Source organism: Salmo salar, chromosome 16, assembly GCF_965601325.2.
Source record: "Salmo salar chromosome 16, fSalSal1, whole genome shotgun sequence".
Classification (NCBI taxonomy): domain Eukaryota; kingdom Metazoa; phylum Chordata; class Actinopteri; order Salmoniformes; family Salmonidae; genus Salmo; species Salmo salar.
In genome coordinates this window covers 63587872-63597500 of record NC_138306.1, presented here as the reverse complement: position 1 = coordinate 63597500, position 9629 = coordinate 63587872, and the positions used below count along the sequence as shown (strand labels likewise).

Below are 9629 nucleotides of genomic sequence, written 5' to 3'. Positions count from 1 at the left end.
GACACAGACCCACTGCTGGTCAACCAGGTACAACACAGCACCACAGATCTAGGTATACATGCACTGAGGTATACAGCACCGGTGTAGGGTGAAGTTGCCCTTAGACGCTGATATTGGATCAGTTTAGGTTTTCCACCACTAATGGTTAAGGTTAGGATTAGGAGAAGAGAAGCTGATCCTTAATCTGTACTAAGGGGAAACTTCACCCTGGAGCGTACAGAACCACAGATAATAATGAACAGAGGTGTTCAGCACCATGGATCTACACTGCAAACATTTTAAATCTTACAGTGCCTTCAGAAAGTATTCACAACCCTTGACTTTTTCCACGTTTAGTTGGGTTACAAATTGTAAAGAATATCAACGATCTACACAAAATACTACGTAATGTCAAAGTATAAAAAAACTAATGTAAGTATTCAACCCCCTGGGTAGATGCGTGTTAGAATCACCGTTGGCAGCAATTACAGCTGTGAGTCTTTTTTAGGGATGCATAATATATCGGTGAACATATCAGAATGTCTAGTTTAATGCCGATGTGCAAAACCGATGTCAAAGCTGATGTGCGTACCTGTATAATGTAGGTACATGGCGTAATGACGCCTCGTAAAATTTTGCGCTACACGTGCAACACAGCATTCCTAACCTAGCCCACAATGTCTGCTGTGTGGATTGAGCAGTCATTTGAAAGAGTATGAACATTTCAGCGAGACAACTCAAAAGGCGGAATCCATTAAAGACAAGATAATGGCATTCATTGCCCTTGACAATCAACCGTTCTCTGTCGTGTGTGATGTTGGCTTTCGCCGACTGGTCGAGCACTGGTACACACTGCCAAGTGCGCTATTTTTCAGATGTTGCCTTACTGGATTTACACAGTAATAGCGTCACTGCTATTAGCTTCACGACATACGGACATATGGAACGCCGTTTGGATCTTTGCGTGTCAAAAAAGACAAAGTAGCTCTGTCAAAGCTGTACAAAAAAGTCTGCAAACACCTGCCACAAACGATGTGTTTACTATACCTCGTTGGTAATAAAGCATCATTTGTTAGACCGAAACTTCTGGGATAGCTATCTTTAGCTTGATAACTTGCTAGCACCAATACAACCAGCCTGAAAACAATGACCAGTAGAAACTGCAGTCATTTTCATTTATTCTTAGCAATGATTTAGGAATCATTGTGAGTAAGTATTGTTGTTTGCCTATTGAAATTGAACTTCAGTTCATGAAATAAATAGCTAGCCAGCTACTTAACCCTGTTGCCCAACATAACATTATAAGCAGCCAGCTAGCGTCATCTGGCTAGTGCGGCTTGACCGGACCGGGTTATGTGTTGTGAATGTAGCAACAATAAGGATTTGGCCAATAGTGGAATTTGCGGTTTGCTTTCAAAATAAAAGTATTTCATTGACAGTGATGTAAATGAATACAAATGGTAGAATTATGCCATACTTTTATTTTGAAGGCAAATTGTAAAGTCTACTATTGTGGCTAATCCTTATTGTGCCCAGCTTCACATAGATGGGTCCGACCACCATTAATCAAATAAGAACTGTCTTATAAATTAGGGTTATTTTTTGATGACACCTAGCTGTATAGTTAGCTAGCTAACTATAGCTACTGAAACAGATTGTCGTTTCGCTATGTTTTTAGGGAAGAACATTGTTTGCATCCATGAGCTAGCTAGATTTTTTTATGGCCAGCACTTTAGGTGTGCGAGACAACTTTACCAGCATCATAGCATACATATCGATGAATCGTTGTGACATATGAAATACGAGTGATTGTGTAATAACTACATAAAAAATGAATGAATGCGTTAAATTATTATGTGACGTGCAGTCATATTCATGTCCTGATTGGTCAACAAGCTTATTTGACACGTCAAACAGTGTTATGTTTGACGTGTATATTTTTTGACACGCAAAGCCCCTAACGGCGTTCCATAGCAAAGACCCTAAAGGCGTTCCATAGAAATCCTGGTTGACAATGAACAACGAAACAGCACAGCAAGTAAGTGAAAGAAATAGGTTTTGATTATGTTTTACTGGTAATGGGGACATACGTAAATGCCAAAAAAATAACTTTTTTGTCAGTGTGGTGTGTGTGTGTGTGTAACCTTTATTTAACTAGGCAAGTCAGTTAAGAACAAATTCTTATTTACAATGAGGGCCAAACCCGGACGACACTGGGCCAATTGTGCGCCGCCCTATGGGACTCCCAATCACGGCCGGATGTGATACAGCTTGGATTCGAACCAGGGACTGTAGTGACGCCTCTTGCACTGAGATTCAGTGCCTTAGACTGCTTTGTCCATGTGTGTGTGTTCACTATTTAACTGTAATAGAATGCTTAAAAGAGAGCAAAATTGTTTTTATATTGGTATCGTTTTTTTTGGCAAGGAAAATGTCAGATATTGTATCGGCCAAAAATGTTATATCGGTGCATCACTAGTCTTTAAGGGTAAGTCTCTAAGAGCTTTGCATACCTGGATTGTACAATATTTTCCCATGTATACTTTAATTCTTCAATCTCTGTGACTGTGGTGATTGGCTGATGGTTTGTGTGTGTGTGGCCTCTCCCTCCTTAGGCATACTGGCGGTCGTGTGCAGCCCACCTGTGCCAGGTCCTTCAGGATTTCTTTAAAGAGGAGTTCTCTGTGGAGCTGCTCAGAGTCCCCGAGGTGCTAGGTAAATGCCAGGAAACACTCATACCCATGTTTTCCCTACCATTTTCATGAAAAAACATCAAGAAATGACTGGCATCTAGTTAACAGATTGGAACTGAATCCTATGGGGATTGGGGTGTTTCTTGTGTTTCTACTCAACAATAGACAGTGCATTCGGGAAAGTATTCAGACACCTTGACTAGTTACACATTTTGTAATGTTACAGCTTTATTCTAAAATTGATTAGAATAATCTATACACAATACCCCATAATGACAAAGCGAAAAAACAGAAATAACTTATTTACATAAATATTCTGACCCCTTCCTATGAGACTCCTAATTGGGCTCAGGTACATCCTGTTTCCATTGATCATCCTTCAGATGTTTCTCCAACTTGATTGGAGTCCACCTGTGGTAAATTCAATTGATTGGACATGATTTGGGAAAGGGTACCAAAAAGCTCCTGTCTAAGGTCCCACAGTTGACAGTGCATGTCAGAGCAAGAACCAAGCCATGAGGTTGACGGAATTGTCCGTAAATCTCAGAGACAGGATTGTGTCGAGGCACAGATCTGGGGAAGGGTACCAAAAAAGGTTTGCAGTATTGAAGGTCCCCAAGAACACAGTGGCCTCCATCATTCTTAAATGGAAGAAGTTTGGAACCACCAAGACTCTTCCTATAGCTGGCCGCCTGGCCAAACTGAGCAATTGGGGGAGAAGGGCCTTGGTCAGGGCGGTGATCAAGAACCTGATGGTCACTCTGACAGCGCATCAGAGTTCAAAAATCAAATCACATTTTGTCACATACACATGTTTAGCAGATGTTATTGCGGGTGTAGGGAAATGCTTGTAATGCTTCTGTGGAGATGAGAGAACCTTCCAGAAGGACAACCATCTCTGCAGCTCTCCACTAATCAGGCCTTTATGTTAGAGTGGCCAGAAGCCACTCCTCAGTAAAAGGCACATGACAGCCCACTTGGAGTTTGCCAAAAGGCACCTAAAGGACTCTCAGGCCATGATTAACAAGATTCTCTAGTCTGATTAAACCAAAATTGAAACCGAGACTGAATGCGTCACATCTGGAGGAAACCTGGCACCATGCCTCCTGTGAAGCATGGTGGTGGCAGCATCATGTTGTGGGGATGTTTTTCAGCGGCAGGGACTGGAAGACTAGTCAGGATAGAGGGAAAGATGAATGGAGCAAAGTGCAAAGAACCTTGATGAAAACCTGCTCCAGAGTGCTCAGGACCTCAGACTGGGGTGAAGGTTCACCATCAAACAGGACAGTGACCCGAAGCACACAGCCAAGAGAACGCAGGAGTGGCTTCGGGACAAGTCTCTGAATGTCCTTTAGTGGCCCAACCAGAGCCCGGACTTGAACCTGATCGAACATCTCTGAAAAGACCTGCAAATTTCAGTGTAGCGATGCTCCCCATCCAATCTGACAAAGCTTGAGAGTATCTGCAGAGAAGAATGTGAGAAACTCCCCAAATACAGGGCTGCCAAGCTGGTAGGGTCATACCCAAGAAGCACCAAAGGTGCTGCAACAAAGTACTGAATAAAGGGTCTGAATATTTCATTTTTTTATTTTTTTTAACATACATTTCCAAAAATGTATGAAAAGCTGTTTTTTCTTTGTCATTATGGGATATTGTGTGCAGATTTGAGGGGGGGGGGGGACTATTTAATCCATTTTAGAATAAGGCTGTAACGTAACAACATTTTGAAAAAGTTAAGAGGTCTGAATACTTTCCGAATACACTGTATATAACCAGCTTTTACTTACGCTCACTCACTCATTCTATCGCTAGCTTTTTTGCTCTTTCGCGCTCTCTCTCTCTCTCCGCTGTCTCTTTCAAATTCAGATTGTTTTATTGGCATGAAATACAATTTGTGGATATTGCGAAAGCAGTATAGTGGTACAGCATTTCAGTAAATACTGTACAATGCAATAAGGATAATGAAATACAGTTCATTTCAGTAGTAATAATAGTAAATATAATCATGTATACTACTGTTGTTGTATTGCGTAGTCTTCGGTCGATAAATGTAATTAAAGAAAATGATTATAAAAAGAAAATGCTTATCAATAAACAACAAAATGTACATGGATGATGGTTACACTATGTATTACTTGTAAGTTATATACAATGTACACTGAGTGTTCAAAACATGATTAACACCTGCTCTCTCCATGACATAGACTGACCAGGTGAATCCAGGTGAACGCTATGATCCCTTATTGATGTCACCTGTTAAATCCACTTCAATCCATGTAGCTGAAGGGGAGGAGGCAGGTTAAAGACGGGTTTTTAAGCTTTGAGATAATTGAGACATGGATTGTGTACGTGTGCCATTTAGAGGGTGAATGGCAAGACAAAATATTTAAAACGGGGTGTGACGAACTGCAAAGCTGCTGGGTTTTTCACGCTCAACTGTTTCCAATGTGTATCAAGAATGGTCCACCACCCAAAGGATATCCTATCAACTTGACACAGCTGTGGAAAGCATTAGAGTCAACATGGGCCAGCATCCGTGTGGAACACTTTTGACACCTTGTAGAGTCCATGCCCTGACGAATTGAGGCGGTTCTGAGGGCAAAGGGGGGTGCAACTCAATATTAGGAGGGTGTTCCTAATGTTTTGTGTACACAGTGTATATAACACTTACAATGTATGTAATCTCTCTCTGCAGTAACTTCAGGAGCATTCTGTTGTGATGTAGTTCTGGATCCTCAGTTAGACGCCTGGAACCCTTCAGAGGTCAGTGTGTGTTTTATATTCTGGTGTGTGTGTGTAAATATCTGTCTTAATCTCTGGTGTGTGCATACGCTTGTTATTCTCTGTTGTGTTCGTGTGCATACAGGGGAGTCCAAAATGATTGACACCCTTGATTAAGAGCAATAATTTGTAAAAAAAAAAAAAAAAAGGGAAGTTCAGTTCAGAACAAATTCTTATTTACAATGATGGCTAAACTCGGACAACCCTGCGCCAATTGTGTCCGCCCTATAGGACTCCAAATCATGGCCGGATGTGATACAACCTGGATTCGAACCAGGGACTGTAGTGACGAGTCTTGCACTGAGATGCAGTGCCTTTGTAATGTGATGCTTCTGGCGGCAGAGAAGTCAGGCGCAGGAGAGCGGAAACTGATTTACAACGTTTGTGTTTAATAACCATAAACCACCGTTAACAGAATAATACAATAAATGGGTCAAACAAAACCCGGTAGATACCAGCATACAGTGCACAAGCACTACAACAAACAATTACGGACAAGGACATGGGGGGAAACAGAGGGTTAAATACACAACATGTAATTGATGGAATTGGAACCAGGTGTGATGGAAGACAAGACAAAACCAATGGAAAATGAAAAGTGTATCGGCGATGGCTAGAAGGTCGGCGACATCGACCGACGAACGCCGCCCGAACAAGGAGAGGGACCAACTTCGGCGGAAGTCATGACAGCCCTGCGCCACTCAGGAGCCCGAATAATGACTGTAGAAAATAAATAATTCAAATACTGAGCTATATTGTATGCTAAAAGAAACTAATACAATTGCCCAGAGAGATTTTGTTTCTTAAAAAGGTAGGGCTTAAAATTGACACCTCCTAAAGATTTGTATAAATAAAGTAGTCAAGTTTAGTATTTGATCACATATTCCTAGCAAGCAATGGCTACATCAAGCTTGTGACTCTACGAACTTGTTGGATGCATTTGCAGTTTGTTTTGGTTGTGTTTCAGATTATTTTTGGTCCATTTAGAAATGAATGGTAAATAATGTATTATGTAACTTTGGAGTCATATTTATTATAAATAAGAATAGAATGTTTCTAAACACTTCTACATTAATGTTGAATGCTACCATCATTACGGATAATCTTGAATGAATCATGAATAATGATGAGTGAGAAAGTTAAACGGTCATAAAATCATATCCCCAGCACATGCTAACCTCTCACCATTGCCAGTAACAGAGGAGGTTAGAATGTCTTGGGGGTATGATCTTTGATCCTCTCAATCATCAATATTCACGATTCATTCAGGAATATCCATCATCATGGTAGCCATTACATTATTGTAGAAGTGTTTAAAAACATATTCTATTCTCATTTATAAAAAGAGTGACTCCAAAATGGCAAAATGTATTATTTACCATTAATTTCTATTGGGAACAAAATAATCTGAAACACAACCAAAACGAACTGCAAATGCATCCAACAAGTTTGTAGAGTCACAAGCTTGATGTAGTCATTGCGTGCTTGGAAAATGGGACCAATTACTTAACTCTGACTACTTTATTCATAAGAATCTTTAGGGGTGTCAAAAAAAATAAGTTTGACACCTACCTCTTTATCAAGGTTGTCAATAATTTCGGACCCCACTGTGCATGCGTGTTAAGCAAAGTGAAATGACCTGAGTGTGTGTGTGTGTGTGTCCCAGGAGTCCCTGCGCTCTCTGATCCATCGGGACCTGCCCTGGGAGCCTCTGGAGGTGGCGTCCCCTGTGGCCCTGGAGGTCTTCTCTCACAGCAGGTACTTTATTTCTATACCCTCTGTTGTTCAATTGTATCATTTTGGGGGGATAAAATATACAAGACAAACCGAAATAATGCAAAGATATTGAATTTGGCCATCAGTACCCTCTGTCAGAGGACTCTTCCAGTGTTCTAGCTGTGCCTGTGTCTGTGTCTGTGTTTGCAGGTGTAAGCAGGAGGAAGTGGAGGAGAAGTCAGCACAAAGTCCTAAAGGCACAGTGATGCTCTACAGGTGAGCTACAGGAACTGTTCCGCGGTAGAACTCACTCAGACACACTATTGACATCCTTATTGAATACACACTCATCTTCACTGTGTTCTCATACACATGACACACACACACACACACTTGTCTCACCTCCTATCTGTCTGTCTCTTAGGTGTGGGGACCATGTTCTGTTGAGTGGGGGCCCCTTGGTGGCCAGGACAGGGCTGTGCGCTCAGTATGAGGTCACCGCCATCCACCCTCTAGGAGAGGGCGAGTGGGGTCTCCACCGCCGGGCCCAGGGGCTCTCACTGCCCCTCCAGCTACAGGTACATATGTGTACAAATCTGCAGGACATGTTCTGTCAATGTATGAAGCATCTTTGAATGTGTTCGATTGTCACTGAGTGAATGAGTGTCACTGAGTGAGTCATTCATTTATTTATCCTGTTCTCTTTCCTTAGGCCCACCACACTGTGTGGAGGAAACTGAGGAGCAGGGCAGAGAACCTGGTAAGAAAATATTACTCTTCACAATTTAAAGACCAAGTTCACTTTTTTGAAGTTGGAGCTTGTATGCGACATACCTAAGATGTTGTAATTTCATCTGAACTGTTTTTAAGTTTGTTAGCTGGCTATTCAACAATGTCCAGAATCTCTGGAGCATGTCGCAATGCCAGTGGAAATTGTTCGTACCAGCTAGCGGTGCATTACAAATGTTCTGAGAACCAGGTTACGCTTCCCCCTTCACATCGCTCCACATTATTTTGAGTGGTTTGGATAAAACAACACCACCTAGGTAAGTCAAAATGAGTTAAAACCCATCCTGATCTCACTTTTAGATTTTTACTGAAAGGTTTCTACAGTATCTCAAATCTTTACTGCTGACGTGCACAATTGTTTGGGTCCATATCAACAGTTGACTAATGAACAAAATTCTAGAATATGTTTGAGTAAAGTGATCCTTTAAAAAGTGAAATATCACTTTTAAGATTCATACTTAATTATTGAACTGCCGATTTAATCCTATTGGCTCTCCCTCTCCGCAGGTTGAGGTGCCCACAGGATCAGCCATTGAAGCCGTTTCAGATACATTGACCCCGCCCTCTGCCCCTGAACAGACTCCTCCCCCTACCGCCCAACAATGATCTTGACTATAACCTTGTCATTATATGTGTCTTTGTAATATTTGTGGAATAAATGTGTACGGTATGGAAATCATCCCCTCTCCTCTGTATACTAAATGCTTGCTGAAAATTAAGTGGGTTATTGGTTTATGACAGTTTAGCTGATGCGGTGTAGAGTGAAGTTGCTGATCTTGGGTCAGTTTTGTATTTCCCCCCACTAATGGTTAAGGTTAGGATTGGGGGAGGGGAAGCTGATTCTAGATCTGTGCATAATAGCTGATATGGAATCAAAGTATTGTTGCGCAGAACGTAACTGGTTTGCGCCCAGTGATGGACAGAACCTACTTGGTTGCAACCGCACAGCCCAGTTCACTGTTCCTTAATCTTTCATGCTTGCCAGGGATTTTAAACCCAAGTCAAATGAATTGATGACCTGTAGTGTGTGATTTAGCCATCTGTCTTTTGTGTGGAATGAAAGCTGTGGTCCGTGCCATGCTCAAGCATGTTAAAGCCTTACACTAACACACCCCTCTGCGGCCTTTAACTGCTCAGCTGACGGTATGTGTGCAAAGTGTGTGTATTGAGTGGTCAGCAGTTTGCTAACACACAAAGATGGTTGTGTGCTGCTCGACCGTCAGGGGCGGAGCAGCTGTTGTGTCTGTTGCTTTGGGACAGGTGTTTGTGTGTGTGTGTGTGTGTGTGTGTGTGTGTGTGTGAGAGAGAGAGAGAGAGAAAGTGGGCATGACCTGTCACAGATTACCGGATCAGAGTAGTTGAAATGGTTTATGTCCCAAATGGCTCCCTATTTAGTGCACTACTTTTGGCCAGGGTGCATTGGGCTCTGGTCAAAAGTAGTGCACTATATAGGGAATAGGGTTCTGTTTGGGATGAAGAAAAAGTGTGATCATATACAGTAACTGTAGACAAACAGTACATGTCAACAGTTACAGTATATTCCTCAAACTGAAACTGTGATATATGCATACATTGTTATACACTGCTCAAAAAAATAAAGGGAACACTTAAACAACACAATGTAACGCCAAGTCAATCACACTTCTGTGAAATCAAACTGTCCACTTAGGA

The 9629-nt window shown here is 41.7% G+C and overlaps 1 pseudogene across 1 annotated transcript in view; it reads left to right on the top strand.

Annotated features, from left to right (window-relative positions):
* LOC106574366 (large ribosomal subunit protein mL39-like) overlaps window positions 1-9629 on the top strand; it is a 14554-nt pseudogene extending 4925 nt beyond the window's left edge. Inside the window, exons 2-9 of the transcript XR_014380806.1 lie at window positions 1-27; window positions 2595-2694; window positions 5368-5435; window positions 7120-7211; window positions 7380-7445; window positions 7594-7747; window positions 7882-7929; window positions 8466-9629. The exon at window positions 1-27 is cut by the window's left edge and continues 312 nt beyond it. The product of XR_014380806.1 is annotated as a large ribosomal subunit protein mL39-like (transcript). The remainder of the gene's footprint in view (window positions 28-2594; window positions 2695-5367; window positions 5436-7119; window positions 7212-7379; window positions 7446-7593; window positions 7748-7881; window positions 7930-8465) is intronic.